The 20,089-nt window shown below is 33.4% G+C and overlaps 1 pseudogene; it reads left to right on the top strand.

The window, feature by feature from the left end:
• Positions 1-241: 241 nt before the first annotated feature.
• On the top strand, positions 242-3,296 carry LOC144555623 (uncharacterized; annotated as a pseudogene).
• Positions 3,297-20,089: the final 16,793 nt, after the last annotated feature.

Below are 20,089 nucleotides of genomic sequence, written 5' to 3'. Positions count from 1 at the left end.
GGGTGGAACCAGGGCCTGGCACCCCCTAAATTATTTATGGGCTCTTGGCACCCTCAGCCCGTTGCGCCGGAGAGAAAAATTTTTGCTGCCGCATCTTCGACTGCAGTTCGCATCTTGTCATCTTGGCTAATTAAAAAATATTTTCTTTTTGTTGAGCCCCTGGGACAAAGGAGTAAAAAAAAAAGGGCTTCATTTCATTTGGTTGTTTCCGCTGGGGTTAGAGACTCAGAGAGCAAAACAAAAAAAAAAACCCTCATTCGCTATTTGCCTATTTCGCTTCTTCATTTGGTTGAGCCGGTGGGAGCTTGGGATCAAGCTGAAAGTTCGCTTCTTCACTGGAGAAAGAAGAGCCTCATTCCTTCGACTCAACACACGAACCAGTAGGCAGCACCACAGTAGCCCCTTCTCCTCTTCTTTCGTTTTTTTTTTTTTTTTTTTGGGGTAAGATCTCAATTTCTAGTTGTAATTAATCAATTGAATTAATGTTTGCATAATTCATGTAGAATTGAAATGATTTGGTGAATTATTGCTTGAATTCTTGAATTTCACTCCTTACTCATTTTCTCAATTTCATTCTTGAATTGTTGAATTGAGAATTGAAATGTTGAAAGCATTGAATTGTGCTTGAATTAAATTGTGAATTATATATGAACTGACTGAAATCTGTGAGAGAGAACTGAAGATTGAAATTAAGATTAAGCCGTACTTTGGTTGAAATCAATCTTGCCGATCTACAATAAAGTCTCATATTTGTTTTTATGACTTACATATGTCATTAATGGTTTTATTTTTATCTGTTGAATTGTACGATTCTTGTTTATTCATTGTCATTTTTTTTTGTAAAACTGTAGGAATGGAGAAGTATTACAAACCTACGTCAAGAAGCAGTGAAACTGAAAGTAGTTCGCAAAAGAAAGTACGTGTCGAGTTGAGTCCAAGTGATATAATTGCCGATCTAGGACTTCGCAAACCAATTGACGAGTATGACAATGAAATTAGAGATCAAGTTAGAAGAGCATACTTGTTGAATAATCCAACTCAACCAATTGGCCATACTTTTCCTCGTAAAAAACAAGGAGATCATTTCAGGAGTTTTCAAGAATCATGGTTCAAGAAGTTTGATTGATTAGAATATAGTGTACAAAATGATTCAGCCTATTGCTTTTATTGTTATCTTTTTAAGCAACTAGTAAGGAGTGATAAATTTGGATATGAAATCTTCACACGACAAGGGTTTAACAATTGGAGGAAAGCATTGGACGCCTTCAAGAAACATGTTGGTGGAGTAAATTTTTGCCACAATAATGCAAGACGACATTGTCAAGATTTCAAAAATCAGAGACAGAGTGTGTCACACGTGTTCACTTCACATAGCAAGGAAGCCGAGATTGCATATAGAGTTTGCCTCACTTCTATTTTACATGTTACAAGATTTCTCTTATTGCAAGCTCTTGCTTTTCGTGGACACAATGAGACTTCTAGTTCTAGCAACAGAGGAAACTTTTTGGAGTTACTAAGATGGTATAAAGAAAAAAATCCCGAAGTTGCTAGAGTGCTTTATGAAAATGCTCTTGAAAATAATCAGATGACTTCCCCGCTCACACAGAAAGAGATGGTGAAGGCTTGTGCACAAGAGACCTCACTTGTCATTCTTGATGAGCTTGGAGATAAGTTGTTTTCTGTACTTATTGATGAGTCTCGTGATGCATCGATAAAGAAGCAAATGGTTGTGGTTGTGAGGTTAGTAACTAATGCTTCAAGTTTAATTATTATTATTGTTAGTAACATTCTTAACTTTATTGTTGTTGTATGTAGGTTTGTGAACCAGACTGGGCATGTGATTGAGAGATTTCTTGGTATTGAGCATGTTTCTGATACTACTGCGTCTTCATTAAAAGTAGCATTAGAGGATTTGTTTGCTCGTCATAGTTTATACATCTCTAGACTACAAGGGCAGGGGTATGATGGCGCCTCAAACATGAGAGGAGAATTCAATGGACTGCAAAGACGAATTTTGAATGAAAATCCTTATGCCTTTTATATCTATTGTTTTGCTCATCAGTTGCAATTGGTGGTAGTTGCTGTTGCAAAGTGTAGTTCATCTGTAGCTGATTTCTTTAACTATAGCACTTTAATTGTCAATACTGTAGGCGCCTCTTGCAAAAGAAGGGATCAATTACTTCAAGATCATCATGACAGGATTGTGATGAAATTAGAGAGTGGTGATATTTTTACAGGAAGAGGAAAAAAAATCAAGAAACTAGTCTTGCAAGACCAGATGATACCCGGTGGGGTTCACATCACACAACTTTGGTTTGCCTCTTTACAATGTGGGATTCAGTATTGAAGGTATTGGAGAATGTGAGTGATGATGCAACTAATCAGACACAAAAACCACAGCTGCAGGTTTGATAGAGAAAATGGAAAGCTTTGAATTTGCATTTATAATGCATCTAATGCTAAAAGTTTTGGGTTGTACTAATGAGTTATCACGAGCATTGCAAAGGAAAGATCAGAATATCGTTCAGGCAGTTAATTTGATTGTGGTTACAAAGCAAAATTTGCAACATATGAAAGACAATGGATATGATGAACTATTGGAAGAAGTTAAGGGTTTTTGTATGAAGATGGAAATTCCTGTGCCCAATATGGATGATAAGATACCAGCAAGAGGTCATTCAAGGCGTGATGGTCAAATGGTAAAGTATTCACATCGCTACCACGTTGATATTTTCTTGGTTGTGCTTGACTCTCTTCTTTTTGAGATGAATGAACGATTTAGTGAAGCATCTACTAATTTGTTGAAATGCATTGCTTGTCTTGATCCGAATGACTCTTTCTCTAAATTTGATCATGACAAACTTCTTGAACTTGCTAGTATTTATCCTGTGGACTTCTCACCCTTTGACTGTACATTTTTAAGAAGTGAACTCGGCACATTCATTTCTGATGTGAGAAATAGTACATAATTTTCAGCTTGTCATGATCTTTCAACTTTTGCTATCCTAATGGTTCAAACCGAAAGACATTTGTGCTATCCCTTGGTATATCGCCTCATTGAGTTGGTCTTGATCTTACCTGTGGCAACAGCAACAACAACAGTTGAAACGACATTCTCAGCAATGAAAATCATTAAGACCGAATTGCGCAATAAGATGGCCGATGAATGGATGAATGACAACATAGTTTGCTACATTGAGCGAGAGATTTTTGCTGCTATTCATGATGAAAGGATTTTGCAGCGTTTTCAAAACATGAAGACTCGAAAAATTCAACTATCTCAAATTAGTAATTAGTGGTACGTTTTCGAATTGAAAATTTAAAATCATTATGATTGTGAGATAGGTTCATTATAAGATTGTTTCTTTAATTTTTTCTATGTAGGTTGTTTTGATATTTTGTTTTGACTTCAAGACATGAAGAACGATTTATCAAATAGGTGCTTTGTTACTTAATCTAACATTTATTTTTATTAAATATTTTATTTTAAAAGTAAAATTAAGATTATGACAATCGATAATTGCTGAATTTTTTTTTATCATTTAATCGTGTAACATGAAACTAAAATTGATATCCTAAGAGTAAGAGAAACTAATTAGGCCCCCTAATTTTCATTCCTAGTTTCGCCACCGGGTCCATACACCGGGTGCAGCCAATGGGGTATCCCTCAATGGAACCCAGAAACTTGGAATCTCACTACAAAATTATAAGGCCATGATACTGATAGTTATCTAGGATTAAAAACATACATAATGACACTATGAGAGCATGAGGTCCCACATTTTATGCATGCCACCATTATATACAACAGGAATTCCTTTACAGGACTATAAAATCATTCTCAGTCGTCAGATCGCAGTTTAACGATTTACAATTGGAGAGACATTATTCACATTTTCAATAACCGGTTTCCCTGAAGTAAGGATGATTTTGTTCCACATAGGAATTGATTAACGATAATTAGTATCTCTAATAAGTAATAATATTATAATGCAAGGGCAGTCAACTTTGGTGTGCATCCAACTTGTAAAAACTAATTACTTGACAGCTGTCCCAACAAAAAAGTGAAAACAAATCTATGGATTTTATTGACTGATAGATAAAAGCAGTTGAGGTATGTTACAATTTACATGTATAAATAAGAGAGGCCAGATTTATTTAAATGGTCACCACTAGGGCTGGCAAAAAAATTCGAGGTTCGTGATTCGATTCGGGTTTGATTCGGGTTATTTGATTTGAGTTTAATTCGATTTGAAATGAGTTCGAATTGAAACGAACCAAACCAGGTTCGGTTCGGAATTAATTCAAACCAAATCCAAACCTAGCCTGGTTCGATCGAAATGAGTTTGATCATTTTTATGGTTCGAATCTCATAATAACATCGGCCGTCCATTTACCTGATGAAATTAAAATCCAAGATAGAGAGTCATAATTTAACTTAGCCGACACTCCCTCGCTCTCAAATCTCAATAACCTAGTTCTCTTTCCACCTCTCCCTAACTCACTCTCCCTCTAGCTCTAAAATCTAGCCGACGCTCTCGGCGATTGGCTGTCTCTCCGGCTGTCATTCCTCTCTCCGGCCTAGATGATTGTCACTCCTCTCTCTTCGGTCGTCTCTCATAGTTTATACCAGGAAAGCCGTCTCTGATGTATTTTTTCAATAACAATTTTTCAACTTCAAAACACTCATTTCATAGTTTATACCGGTAAAAGGAAGCCATGTGAATTGTCCCGCGAGAAAAAATTAATGTATAAACTATCGGTATAACTAGGACTGCTAAAAAATAATTTAGTTCGTGATTCGATTCAGGTTCGATTCGAAAAATGTGTAGTTCGCAATTAATTCGATTCGAAATGGATTCGGTTCGAAACGAATCAAACCAGGTTCGGTTCGAAATTAATTCAAACCAAACTCAAACCTAAGATAAGTTCGGTTCGGTTCAATTCGTTGCCACCCCTAGTCACCACTCACCATAGACAGTTCTTAAATTATATCCAACCATTGCTCGCATTTAATTTTTTTTAACGGCTAAGCAAATTCTTTCTTCGGATGAACTTTGCATATGTTTCATATTGATAAACATCGCTAGAGAAAACTATTTTTTAGGAATGATTTTGGTTGCCAGGACCCGTGTTGGGTTTATTCATTAATAAATATGTGCAATGACATCAAACATATACTTTAAAAATAAATTGACAAATTAATTTTATTTTCTAACTAAACATTTTTTTAAGACCTTATTATATTATCTTCTTGAAAACGAATTTCTGTTCTCGACTAGTTGCCCATTTTTAAAGGTATTTTCTAAACAAAAAAATATTAGAGAAAATTAATTTTGGTTGAAGGAAGAGGATAATTATGTCAATTTTATTTTCAAATAATTCATATACCATAAGTTTGATGTATATTAACTAAATGAACTAATACTGAATTCTACTTCATATTAAATTTGAGATAATTAAATTTAAAGGATGTATAAGATAAACTGAACCGTTTATTGGTAAATATATATTTTTTTTATAAAAGGCATATAAAATGCCCGTTCAATTAGATTGAAACCTGGAGTTAATTTACAAGACAAAACAACTTAACCGAAGTTTATTGGTAAATATAAAATGGAGGAAAAGTTGAGAGGCTTTATAGGATGTTAGAGATTTCGGTGAAAAATAATGAGGACAACATCATGTACAATGACAAGATAATACTTTATAGGATTTCATTGCATGTAAAAGTTTGAGAAAATCATTTTGCAAGGGATCCACACAATCTTAACAAAAATAAATTCAACTTACGAAGCATACTTTCATCTCAATAATAATAAAAGATGATATTGTAAGATTTTGAGATTTCATGAGATTTTTTTGCTTAGCTTGGTCTTAATTTGAGATCTTCCTGATCATTTAATTATTTAAAATCTTTAATTAAATCATCCTACGAATTTAGATAATATATATAGAGACTGTCTAATTTGCTGTCGGCAGCACTTCGGCGAGGTGCTTACGGGGTCATATTAGTGTATTTGATGTTCAAACAACAAATCCAAACCGTTAGATGTTCAATCTATATTAAAATCTGCTTGGAAACCAAATTTTACATTTTTTGAAATTATTTTACTATTTATTAAGCTGGTTTGAAAACCGCTGTTTTCAGTAAATTTCTGCAGCATTGAAAACAACAGTTTTCAAACTAGCTTAATAAATAGTAAAAAAATTTCAAAAAATGTAAAATTTGGTTTCCAAGTAGATTTTTAATATAAATTAAACATCTAACGGTTTGGATTTGTTATTTGAACATCACATAATAAAATATAGCCCCGTAAGCACCTCGGTCGAAGTGCTTCCTATAGCAAAGTAGCCTATATATATATATATATATATATATATATATATAGAGTACGGCTAACGCGCTTCCTCTAGCATATGGGCTGAAATGCTTCCGGTGGAAATTTGAAATTTCAAAATCCAAAAAGTCGATCTGAACCGTTCATCTTCTTCTCCATATTAATATCTGCTTGGAGACCAAATTTTACATTTTTCTGAAATTTTTTACTATTTATTAAGCCACTTTGAAAATCGCTGATCCAAAGGTTTTACTGTTTTGTTAAGCCACCGTTGGATCAGTGATTTTCAAAGTGGCTTAATAAATAGTAAAAAATTTCAGAAAAATGTAAAATTTGGTCTCCAAGCAGATATTAATACGGAGAAGGAGATGAACGGTTCAGATCGACTTTTTGGATTTTGAAATTTTAAATTTCCACCGAAAATATTTCGGTCCATATGCTTGAGGAAGCGCGTTAGCCGTACTCATATATATATATATATATTTTAAAACAGAGCATCTCCCGAAATTCTCTCCGCGTCAGAATTAGGATTAAACTGCCATGGCGGGCTCGTAATTTGAAGACCCTCGTGTGGTCCATTTGGATTTACGTACCAGAAAAACAGAGCAATCCGACGAATCAAACCTGGAAACTTGAGTTCAAGTCTTCTTTCTTTTTACTTTTTCATTGTTGTTGAGATTAGAGTAAAAATCTATTTTAACGCCTCCAGCTTCAGATTGAATTCACACACACCTACCCATTTTCACGAGCGGTTCAGTGTTGCCACCCTCCATTTTATCGAATACACAACTACATGGTTTAGAGGTTTGTGGACCCACCAGTCATTGGTACAACATTTGTGGCGTTTAATCTCCGCTGCAAAAGATCCCAAGTTTTACACGGGACTCTTTCTATGAAGCTTCCTTGTTTCATTTCATGATTTCATCCAATGTTAGCACGTGCGTTGTCACTTGTCACGTGTTGGGGGCGTGTTGACTCGTTGGAAAGAAAGAGAACATTTTTTTGGAAAGTGGTAAGAAATGAAATTGAAATACAGAAATCGGGAACCGAATCCTCTGCCTCCCAGTGGGCAGGATTTTCCTGCCCCCAAATTTAAGATGGAATCTGATCTGTTGAATTTTATCAAAATTCGTGATGAGAGATCCTCTGGATCAACAACTCTGTTAATTAATGACTCCGTTAATTTTCCTCCTGTTATCTCTCTCTCTCTTCGCTTGAGTCTCTCCTGAGAAAGAAAACCCTAGCGTTCCAATAGCTTCGGCGCGTTTCTCTTCTAACAATCCATGTCTGGATCTCTCTTCACCAAGACGAGAAGGTATTTATCTCTCTCTTTCTCTCTCACCCCACTCCCCTCCTCCCGTAAAATGCCGAGGTTTTTCAAAGGGAACTGGATTTATTTTGCTTCGATTGGGAATTTTAAGTCAGATCGATTTGTGGCTCATTACCTCTATGTGTTGGTTTTTGATTAGCAACTCCTCTGACTGATATTGGATTATACAGTTTTCAATCTCAGTCATACACTCTATTGAGTAGTTTGAAGCTGTGTGATTGGTTAGGTTTAGCTATCAGGTAAAAATGGATTGAATTTTGGGTTGGTATTGATCCAATTGTTAGTTCATTGTCAAGGTTAAATTTATGCCTTGTCAGACCTTCAAAGTTAATTAGATTATGTTGAGTCATCAGCTTAGTCAAAAGGTAAAGATAACCCAAAGAAATTATAGTGTTATTTTGGTGTAAAGTCTAGACTTTGTGTTCTTAGGTTATTATCACAGTGAAAAGTTTGTTAGTTAAAAAAATCATATTGCCTATATTGAACGCTGCGATCTGCTTCTTTTACAACATGGTACTCACATCCAACAACAGTCTCGGCAGATGTCAAGCGCCCATTGGAGATCACCTTGGCAGTAGGAGCTTGGACCTTGTGGCGTGAGAGAAACAGTCGTTTATTTTCAAATGAAAGCAAACCGGCGGCATTGCTGGTATGAGAGAACAAGCATTTGTGGATGACGCTGTTATGAGTACAAGGGACATGGAAACACAGGAGAGTTCTTTTGTAATTTATTTTTTCTAGTTGCCTTAGTGATGTTGTATATAATTTACTGAATTTGAGGGTTACTGGTTAGCTCAGAGTTGTACATGTCTTTTATTCTTAATACAAAATGTCAGATAGAAAAATTGGTTCTTCAATCTTGAGTTGTACATGACTTTTATTCTAGCTCACTGACCTTCAAAAAAAATTGGTTCTTCAATCTTGAAATTTAATATCTCATATCTCTTTTTGTTTACATTCAAGTTTAACGCTTTTTAATTGATATTGGTATAGACCAATTGATACAGATCAAGATCAGTTGGTACTGGTACGAAATACAAGTTAGATGAACTGATTGCTAATCCATTATGCAAATCAGGAGCTGTGAAATACAAGTCGCTGAAAAAATTATTGATTTGAGGAGCATATCAGGAACTGTGAGAAGAGCCTTTTAAGGAGCATATTTTTTTTTAATTATATATGATCTAAGTTGTTATTTGAAGGAGCATAATTTTTTTTATTATATATGATCAAGTTGTTATGTGAAGGAGAGCCTTCTGTATCTTCTCCAAACAACACAAATCTCATTTTTAAGAAAAAATCACACCTATTTTCTCATATATTTAAAATTACAAACTTCAAAATATCAAGAAAAACACAGTCAATGAAAGAAAAGGGTCACACCTTATACCATATTGTCTTTGTCGACTACAAATTATATATCAAGCAAAACACAAATTAATAGTTATTTCTTGCTCATAAAATTATTGTCTTGTGATCAATGAGAATTTCTCTGGTTGTGTTTGACTGAGGCTGATCATAGCAGATCAGATGGTCCAGATAATATTTGATTCACATCAAACCCATATAATTATCGAACAAAATGATCAAGCTTTTAACTATATCATCATAATTGGGCAAAATATCACAAGACCTTTGAACCTTTCAAGCACACTTGGCCTATGCAGCCATGTCTTCACAAAAAATAATAAAAAAATTAACAAGTTCAAATTTACATACATTTTGCTTCAATTTTGCATAAACTAGCTCTTCAATCGAGCAAACTCTTATTTAATCCATATATTGCATAAGAAAGTTGAATTCTGAGTTTCGCCTACGAAGTTGTGGTACCTCCACATCTGATGAACTAATCTCAAGCAATGAACTTGATAAATCTTCTATCGAAAATGATACACTGTCATTTTTTGACCTACTATAGCTTATTTTTTGGATAAAAGGCTTTGCGCCTGTTTTATTACAGAAACATTGATATACAAATCATGTACCAAAGAGAGAGAGGGGAGTAGGATAAAAGAGAGAGATACCTTTTCGTCTTGGTGAAAATCGATTCAGACATGGAGCTTATCCATGGGTTGCCGGGAGAAAAGCGAAACTGTTGAAACGCTTGGGTTTTCTGAGAATCAGGAGAGACTCAAGCGAAGAGAGACGGAGAAAGCAAAGAGGAGGAAAATTAACGGAGTCCCTGATTGATTAATTAACGGAGTCGCTAATCAGGACATCTCTCAACACGAATTTTGATAAAATCCAACAGCTCAGATTCCATCTTATACTTGGGGGCAGGAAAATCCTGCCCAAAGGGGGGCAGACGATTTGGTTCCCAGAAATCGGTATCGGATTCGCAATCGGGTCTCTGTTTTCGTTGGCACGTTTAAAATTTGGCAATAATTTTAATTGACGATTGGAACAATGCATATTTTTTCTTCTTTGGAATCTCATGATTTTGAGATTTTACAAATTGATATACGGAAAAATACAGGTAAGAAAAGGTAAAAAATACAGATAAATTGTTAGGATTTACAATGAGATTTATAATGAAAAGTAATTGAAATCGGAAAAAATAAGCATATATTTTAATTGAGAAGAATTTTGTCAATTCGCTTGTCAATTCATCCTTTGTACGAAATTTCATTTCAATAAAATACCATAATAATTCCAATCTAAACTAGGCATTTCAGATGAAGTATGAATCAATCTGAAAAATATGTTTGAAGAAGTTCTGATAACAACTTGTTTCTGTTGGTGCACAAACAGAGAGTGGAGACGAAGCATCTAAGAAAATATACATTCTGAAAATACAATATGTGCACGAATTTTCAGAAACTCTGAAAATACAATACCGGACCTTATGATGCAGTTAAGGGACCAATGGCGTTTTTCCTTTAGTGTTTTCTAGTTTACTTTTATTATTCTGTTTTATGTCTTATTTACTTCTGTTTTTAGGCACCCTATGAATGCTTATCTTGAGCTTCATCTTAGACTATTTTTCTTACCTTTTGATATCCTGTTTTGTAACATCCCTTGTGTACCAGAACATTTTTTTTTGAAGGTCACGGCGAAAGCCATGACAATATATTGATAATAGAAAATTACATCTCTTTCATTAGAGGCTAGACCTCTCTTTCATTAAAAAAAGAAAAGAAAATATACATACATTCATACTGCAATTTTAATTTTCTACAATGAATTTCAACTAGTACTCAAGTGCCACGTGTTGCGGAACTTGCGGTCGGAGAGATAAAATTGCATAATGTATAATGAAGTGAATATGAATACTGTGTCAGAATGAAAATTTATTTCCTCATTAACTACATAAATTAGAGGCATTCATTAATTAGAAGATAACAATAGTATTTACATAAGTGTCAAAGGCATGACATTGTAAACTCATTAAGCAAACCTAATAATACAACTATATATTTGTAGCAAACAACTATTGAACATAATTCAAAATTAGATTTACGAGGTGCTTAGATAAATTGAGTTAGTTTGTAAGATCACATGATGATTATGATGATGCATAATTAAATTATTTTGTTGAGAATTTATAGAGTTTCTAACGACAATATTTTGGCCCATATAATATAGACAATGTAAATGAATTTTCCGAATTTGAAAATTTCAAAAGATCACAGATTATATAGATAATTTAAACTTTTGAGCTTTTTACTTAGTTTTTCCATCAATACATATTCTGTACGTAGCTAAATTTGTACATTAGCATTCAACATTTGACTGAGTATAATACAAAATAATATTGATCGTAGTTGAACAGTAAGAATGTGTTCGTTTGAAAAGAAAGGTAAATTAGTCATTTCATCTTAAAATAATATAGATAATGCCATCAAGGTTAAAACCCATAAAACTACAAGTAACTTCCATGGCTGAAGTTCTGGTGCAAATGGCAGGAATAGAGATACAAGGAGGGATTGATGAAGAGGTGGCTAAGATAGTCATCGGCTGAAAAACAGAAGAAGTTCTGGAAGTTGAAGTCAGTTGTTTTGATGAAGTTTTTATCTTTTAATATGTTGGGTTTCTTTAAATTTTACTGTTTAGTGTTTAGTGTATCTGTCAAATGTCAGAGACAGATTTTGGGTATTTTAGATAAGGGAAATGAGATATGCAAGATGAAGATGTTTTCTTTTCTTAGTATGAATTCTGGTTTAAAGAAGGGGTGGTCTCTGGTAGAAGAAGGAGAAGTTTTATTTTGTTCTGTCAAAGGAAGGAAGGAAAGTTTTGTAAAGGAGTCTGTTGACCCCTTTTTCTTTAATGAAGAAGTTATCAGTTTTTAATGGATTGTGCATCAAAAATCAAGGTTTTAACTTGGAATGTTAGAGGCTTAAACGAAAAGGATAAAAGACTAGCGGTGAGGCAAACAATTCTTCTTGAGAAACCGGATGTGATTTGTTTGCAAGAAACAAAATTGAATGTTATCAACAACACGATTGTCTCACAAGTGTGTGGAAGGAGATTTAAGGAGTTTGTATGCTTGGAGGCAGAGGGTACAAGGGGGGGGGGGGTATTTTATTGGCATGGAATGCTAAAAAATACAAACTAGTTCAATCTTCTAAGGGGGTTTATACTGTCACAACAAAGCTAGAACACAATGGAGATGAGTTTCAAATTTCAGCAGTATATGGCCCCACATCTATCCAATTAAGAAGAGATTTTTTCCAAGAAATTCAAGATATTCAACCGCCTGATGGAAAGCCTTGGTTGTTATGTGGAGACTTTAATGTCACCTTATTAAGTGGAGACAGGACCAACCTAAATAACAACAACTGGAGAGAATCAATCAAGTTCAATGATTTATTACTGGAATTGGACCTTATCGATTTGCCCTTAAGAGGAAGAAGCTATACCTGGTCAAATACTAGAGAAAATCCAACTATGGCTCGGCTGGACAGATTCCTAATTTCACCAAGTTGGAGCAATTCTTTTCCAAACTCAAGACAAGAGGCTGTTGCAAATACCTCTTCTGATCACACACCTCTAATATACACAGCTTCCACACAGTTCAAAAGGTCAATATTTTTCAGATTTGAAAATATTTGGCTAAAATCAGCTTCCTTTAGAGAATTTTTCAGAAACACTTGGCAGGAAATGAAATTGGCATCTTCTCCCTCTGATCTACACACAAAATTCAGCAATCTGCAATTTCAGATAAAGAACTGGACAAGGGATAGAATCGGAAGCATCAAGGAACAGATATTAATTTGCAGGAATTTTATGGACTGGATTGGCAAAGTTCAAGAAGTCAGGAGAATCACGCAATTGGAGAAATGGGTTCATATAACACTCAAAAGAAGATTTGCTCAACTCTCTATAATGGAAGAAGAAATGTGGAAACAGAGAGCTAAGGCAAGATGGGAATTGAATGGAGATCGTAATACCAGATATTTTCATTCCCTTGCCACATCCTCAAAAAGGGCAAATACAATTCAAGCAATCGAGCATGATGGACAGCTACATAAAACTCAAGCTATGAAAGCACAAATTTTCTGGGATTTATATGTCAAATTGATGGGGAGTGAATCAGAAGAAATGCCACGAATTAATTGGAATAATCTGTACAGTGCAAATCACAATCTACAAGACCTGACTGAGCCGGTAACAATGGAGGAAGTGCTTGCTGTCATCAATACTTGGTCGTCCAATAAAAGCCCTGGTCCAGAGGGTTTTACAAGGGAATTTTACAAAGAGTTCAAGGATGTTCTCATACTGGACATACATAGGGTGATCAATACAACACTGGAGCAAGGTTTAACTTTGGATTCTCTTAATTCTTCATATATTGTGTTAATCCCAAAGAAAGAAGAAGCAAGGAAACCGCAAGATTTTAGACCTATCAGTCTACTGCATGGGATACAAAAAATGGTTTCTAAAATCTTGGCTAACAGACTTCAGCCGTACATACAACACTTAGTCAAGGACAATCAGACGGGATTTGTCAAAGGGAGACAAATTACTGAAGGGTTTCTCTATGCACAGCAAGTGATTCAGATAGCAAAGGAAAATAAAATTCCAATAGCCTTATTTAAAGCGGACATTCATAAGGCATTTGATACGGTGAATTGGAAATTTTTAATCAAAGTCTTGGAGGGACTTGGCTTTCCACCAAAATGGATCCTCTGGATGGAAAATTGTGTGTTAAGAGGAAGCTCACAGATAGTAATCAATGGATTATTAGGGAAAAAAATTCAATTGAAGAGAGGCGTACGTCAAGGAGACCCTCTATCCCCTCTCTTATTTATACTAGCAATGGGCTTCATCCCGAGATGACTTGAAAATTGGTACAAGAAGGTGCATGGCAGCTCCCTTTTCTGGAATTGCGGCCTTGTCTGTTGTATGCAGACGATTCTTTATTTTTCATGAAACCAGATATAAGGCAAGCACAAGCAATGAAGATTCTTTTAATGGTCTTCAAGCAAATTTCTGGTTTGGCAGTGAGTATGGAGAAATCTGAACTACTGGTTACTTTCGACAATCCTCATTTAACACAACAATTGACAGATGTGTTGGGCTGCAAAAAGGGAAGCTTTCCTTTTAACTATCTTGGGTTGCCACTGTCTGACAAATCACTTCCAAAAACGGCCTATGTTCCCTTACTCCAAAAAATAAATAATCGGCTACAAGGATGGGCTGCTAGGAATTTATCAATTGCAGGAAGATTGGTTCTAATAAATGCTGTGCTGTCTTCCATTCCGACATATTTTATGTCGGTTTTTAAATTGCCGGTTTGGGTGATTCACGAAATTGACAAGACAAGAAGAAAATTCCTTTGGAAGAAAAATTCAAATGATGATAGAGGGATACCACTGGCGAATTGGGACTTAGTGTGTACACCAAAGGAAATAGGTGGTTTAGGAATTATTGATCTAAGAACTTTTAATGAGGCACTTCTAGCTAAATGGTGTTGGTATTGGGCAAAACCGGAGACAAGGTTATGGAAATCCTTTTTTATAACCTGCTTTGAGATGGAAAGGCAAACTGATATTCCTAATTGCAAGTTCTTTCAACAAACTTTAAAATCGGCACAGGAAGCTTGTGAAAGATTCATGATAAGAGTAGTAGGAAATAGTGCAAGGATAAGGTTCTGGGATAATAACTGGGGACATGGTTTTCTTTCCACAAGATTTCCACTTTTATATGAACAGGCAGCTGATCGGAATTTGACAGTACAGCAAGCGTATAACCAGAATTTTGAAAATCTGTGTATCATAACAGGAATGACGCATCAACAAACTTTACTGGTGCAAATTCAACAGATGCAAGATATTCTTAGAAATCACCTTCCTTTGTCAGGTGCACAAGATGTGGTAGAATGGTCTCTGACAAGCACAAAGGAATTCACGGTCAAATCTTTGTACAGAGGATTAAAGGGCGAAGTTGATAATACAATTCGAATACACAAGGTATGGAAAATGAAGGTGCCGCCAAGAATAAAAGTGTTTGCTTGGTTGGCATATCATGAAAAGATATTGACGGCAGAAAACTTAAAAAAGAGAGGATGGAATCTACCGAGCATGTGCATACTGTGCAGAGTTAGTGAAGAAACTATCAGACATTTATTCTCTGATTGCCCCTTTTCTTTAATGGTTTATACAATGCTGATTCATAGATTTCAGTTACCAATAAGGAATTGGTCAAGGGAATTCGATGAAGAAAGTGCACACAGATGGATTGTGAAAAAGCACAAAGATGGTAAATCCAAAGAAGTTCTCTTATTGGCAATTTTCATTTGTTGGAGAGAGCGTTGTGCTAGAATCTTTAGAGATCAATCCAAAGGAGTACAAGAGCTAATGGAAGAAGTGCAAGATCAATGGAGGTTCCTTCATTGATTGAGGAAGAAGAGAGGAAGGAGAAACAAAATGAAGATTAACTTGCATCCTTTACTGGTACAAGAGAAGACAAACAAAATGAAGATTGACTTACATCCTTTACTGGTTGTGGGCTGGTTTTGCAATTGGTGGAATGGTGCTGTAGTAGATGAACACCACTGGGTACTGGTACAAGGGTCGGTACCAGTAACAATTACAAGCCGGAAAGTCTAAACAGAAATTGACGAAGAAAGCTACAACCAGTTTGGAATGCAGAAACGGACGGTGTAGAGTGAAAGAAGGTATCATTGTTAGCAATGCCTTTTTGATGGAAGAAATCTCTTCACTGACAAGAAGAGTTTTGCAATTTTTGCACTTTAAACCCTGCTTTTTGACAATTTGTTGTTTTTGTTTTTTCTATTTTTATCTTTCAATTTTTGGTTTTCTTCATATTCAACTAAGTTGAATAACACTGTGTTTTTGTACTTGGTTTCATGTTGAAACCTTTTATGATCAATAAAGCAAATTAGGGCTAGATCCTTATTTTTTCTCAAAAAAACTTCCATGGTTGAATTGTTTGTTTTGAGTATGTTCAAAAAAGAAAACTTGGATGTAATATGCCCCAAATAGTTTTGCTTCTTTAGGTTAATATTTTATGCACTTTAACCTGCTAGAAAAGACAATTATATATAGATTTAAAAAAAATATATCACCGAATCATCAAAAGTTTTGAAACCAACTTGATTAGAATTACTTACAAAAAACCATCACTACCGTAGATAATTCTCGGTATGAAAATCTTAAAAACAAATATAATACTTGATAGTGAATGCTACACAAGATTACAAAGAACACAATCCATTCTAAATTTAAAATCATACTAAAAATGGTGGCTGGTTTTTTTTTTGTCAAACTGAACATGATGATTGTTTTTTTTTTGTCAAACCGAACATAATGGCCGATTTTTCATTTTTTTTTTTGCCTTTTCCAATTTGTCAAACTAGATAGCAAGGATGGTTTCTTACTTCCATTTGTTTTTGTTTTTTATTTAAAATAAAAACATACTCAACGAAATTTATAGATATGAGACTTTTTTTAATCTAATTGAAAAAAAAGAGTGGAGAGGTTGAAATAAAAAATTACATGACTGTGTTGGATGAGAATCTGTTCATTTTCTCAAAAAAGAAGGGTCCTTCATTTAGAGAGTGATAGAGAGAAAAAAAAAAGGAGAGAGAGAACTTGGTAGCCACTGTCAAGTATTTTTCAAAAAAAAAAGAGTAGGAGAGAGAGAGAGAGAGAGGAAGGTTCCTGATTTTTTTATTTATATTAAAAAAATATAAATTTAAAAAACTAATCAAATCTCGCGTCAATTTCGAAAACTACCCAAACCGGAAAAAAAATTTCCGGTTTCAAAACCAATTTCTGGAAAATTTTTTTCCGGTAAATGGATAATAAAACCGGAATAATTTTTTCCGGTTTTAGGATTTTTTTTTTGTAGGAAAAATGTTTTTCCGAAATTTTTTTTAGGAGTTTTTTTTTCGGATTTTTTTTTTCGGATTTTTTTTTAATTTTTCAGTTTTTATAATTTATTTATTTTTTGTATTGAAGTATTACAAATATTTAATATATTTTTTTTAAATAGATGGAATACTATATAATTTGATTTATTCGAAAGACTACTACAAATAATCCGGATCAACATTTTTCATGTCGGATTTGAAAATAATTTGAAAATACCGATCGTTGAATGCCTACCGTTGAACGAAAACTTAAACTGAATTTTTAAGACACTAAACGACGTTTTTTTGAAATTCTGATGCCTCATTTTTTTCATACCTTATCATACCTCATATTTTATATTTTCGTTTTCAAAGTCCAAATTGTCAATCCGAACCGTTCAACAAAATATTTATACTAAAATATGCATGGAGATGAAATTTATATTTTTTGGAATTTTTTTGCTATTTTTTAATATAGATAAAAAATCACTGTTTTTGAACCGTTCAAAAAACAGTGATTTTCTACCCATCTTAAAAAATAGTAAAACAATTTCAAAAATTATAAAATTTCATCCCTAACCATATTTTAGTATAGATATCATGTTGAACGGTTCGGATCGACAATTTAGACTTTGAATATGAAGAAAATGAAGATATAAAATAAGAGGTATGATGAGGTATAAAAAAAATGAGACATTGGAACTCTCGTTTAGTGAACTCTCATTTAGTGCCTCAAAATTCAGTTTAAGTTTTCGTTCAACGGTAGGCATTTAACGATCGGTATTTTCAAAGTTTTCAAAGTCCAAACATTCGATCCAAACCGTTCAACATGATGGATATTTTAAAATGTGCTTGCAGATCAAATTTTACATTTTTCTAAATTTTTTTACTATTTATTAAGATGGGTACAAAAATTCAATGGTCTGAATATAGCGATTTTGTTAAATACTTAATAAATAGTAAAAAAATTCAAAAAAATATAAAATTTGATATGCAAGCACATTTTAACATATATATTATATTATATTATATATACATATACATATATTATATTATATATACATATACATATACATATATTATATTATATTAATTTTTCTTACGGCCGTAAAAAATCCGGCATAAAAAATGTTGATCCGGATTATTTGTAGCAGTCTTTTGAATAAATCAAATTATATAGTATTCCATCTATTTTAAAAAAAATATATTAAATATTTGTAATACTTCAATACAAAAAATAAATAAATTATAAAAACTGAAAAATGAACAAAAAAAATTCAAAAAAAAAAATTTCCTAAAACAAAATTTTCGGAAAAAAAAGTTTCCTAAAAAAAAAAAAAATCCTAAAACCGGAAAAAATTATTCCGGTTTTAAAAAAAAATCCTAAAACTGGAAACAAATATTCCGGTTTTTTAAAAAAAAAAAAATCCTAAAACCAGAAAAAATTATTCCGGTTTTAATATTCATTTACCGGAATTTTTTTTTCCAGTTTGGTTAGTTTTTGAAATTAACGTGAGATTTGATTAGTTTTTTAAATTTATATTTTTTTTTGATATAAATAAAAAAATCGGGAAAGGTTCTCTTTTTCTTCAAACAAGGAACTAGATTTCATTCTAGTTGTATTGAAGAAACATAAAAGATAAAAAAAAAAAAATGAAAGGTAGAGATGGGAACTTCAAAACATTAAAATAATTAAAGTATTTTAATTATGAGAGAGTAGGACCTCAAAATCAAAATTGAACATGGAAGTCGGTTTTATTCTCTCATCAAACCGAGTACGTTTCCGGTTTTTTAATTTTCTCAAACCGAGAATGATTTTTGGTTTTTAATTCTACAAACCGATTATCATGTCTGGTTTTTTTTATTGGATTTTCTGTGGCATAATAAGAAGAAAAGAGGTTCAAATATGTTCAAATTCAACACCGATTATGGAGTCTGGTTTTCAAAATCTAATACCGAGGATTATCTTCGGTGAAGATGATTTAAAAAAAAAAGTTGTAATTACGATGGTGTCATAATTTTTCAGAATTTGATGATAGACTTAGGTAATGCTTTAAAAAAAAAAAAAAATCTTATATATACAATTTAACCAACGCATATGATATAACACCAGAAATCAAATTTCTGACAGAAACCAAACAAACAAACAAACAAACAAACAAACAAAATAATAACAAGTCGCTGGTTTATAGTTTATACTACACAAGAGGTTGTTTTGTGACTTTTGTCAAATTACAATATTCCATAATGTTGAAACTTAAGTTTGTAAAGCCAAAAAATTTCCTTTTAATATATTTGCTTAAAATCTTTATTTGTAATATTTGTAAACTCGAAGACTAATAAAATTTCATATCTAATCAAACTAAAAAATTGAAGAAGCGTTTTCTGTTATTCCTGATTTTAAGAACCCAAGTTTAGTTCCCACTTTCTCCTGTAAATGAAAGATAAATTAAAGATAGGATAAGTGAGACGCACGCAGCTCCAGCTGTGTTAGATTTCTGTTCCCTTGTTCAAATTATTAGATTTATGTTCCCTTGTTTAATTAAATTGAGAGAAAATGGAAAATGATTTTCATTTTCTTGAATACAAGCGAGATGAGAGAGACGGTCTTTCATTTCTCTGTGGAAAAAGGAAAAAAAAAATAGTATTTCTTATTTTCTATTTCTGATACAAAGCTGGTACATATAGAATGAAAGAGAATTAGAGATGCGCAAATTAAGGGGAGAAATAAAAACGTTTCTTAAGTTTTTTTTAATTTTATTTTGAATTTTGAAGAGATAAAGGTTGGTTGCGTGTGTGAAAGTTGCAAAGAGCGATCAATATAAAAATTTGATCGGCCCACCACAGATGCAAGTGCACGACGGCTTTTTATAAGCCCAAATAAAGAAATGAAATCCATTTGAAATGGCACGATATCACATCTCCAATGATAGCGGAGAGATCTAAAGAATTAGGGGTGTCAATGGCACCTTTTTAGCTGTTTACCCGACCGTTTCGTATTCGATAAGGTGGGTATTGGTAATTTTTTTTTTTCGTTAGCTTATCGGATATGGGTATGGATAAGAAATTTTTTTCTTTAACCAAATGAGTAAGGATATGGGT

This window comes from Carex rostrata, chromosome 6 (assembly GCF_964058835.1).
Source record: "Carex rostrata chromosome 6, lpCarRost1.2, whole genome shotgun sequence".
In the NCBI taxonomy this organism is placed as follows: Eukaryota; Viridiplantae; Streptophyta; class Magnoliopsida; order Poales; family Cyperaceae; genus Carex; species Carex rostrata.
Note: the sequence above shows the minus strand (reverse complement) of the source record. Positions and strands in the feature narration are given on the sequence as shown.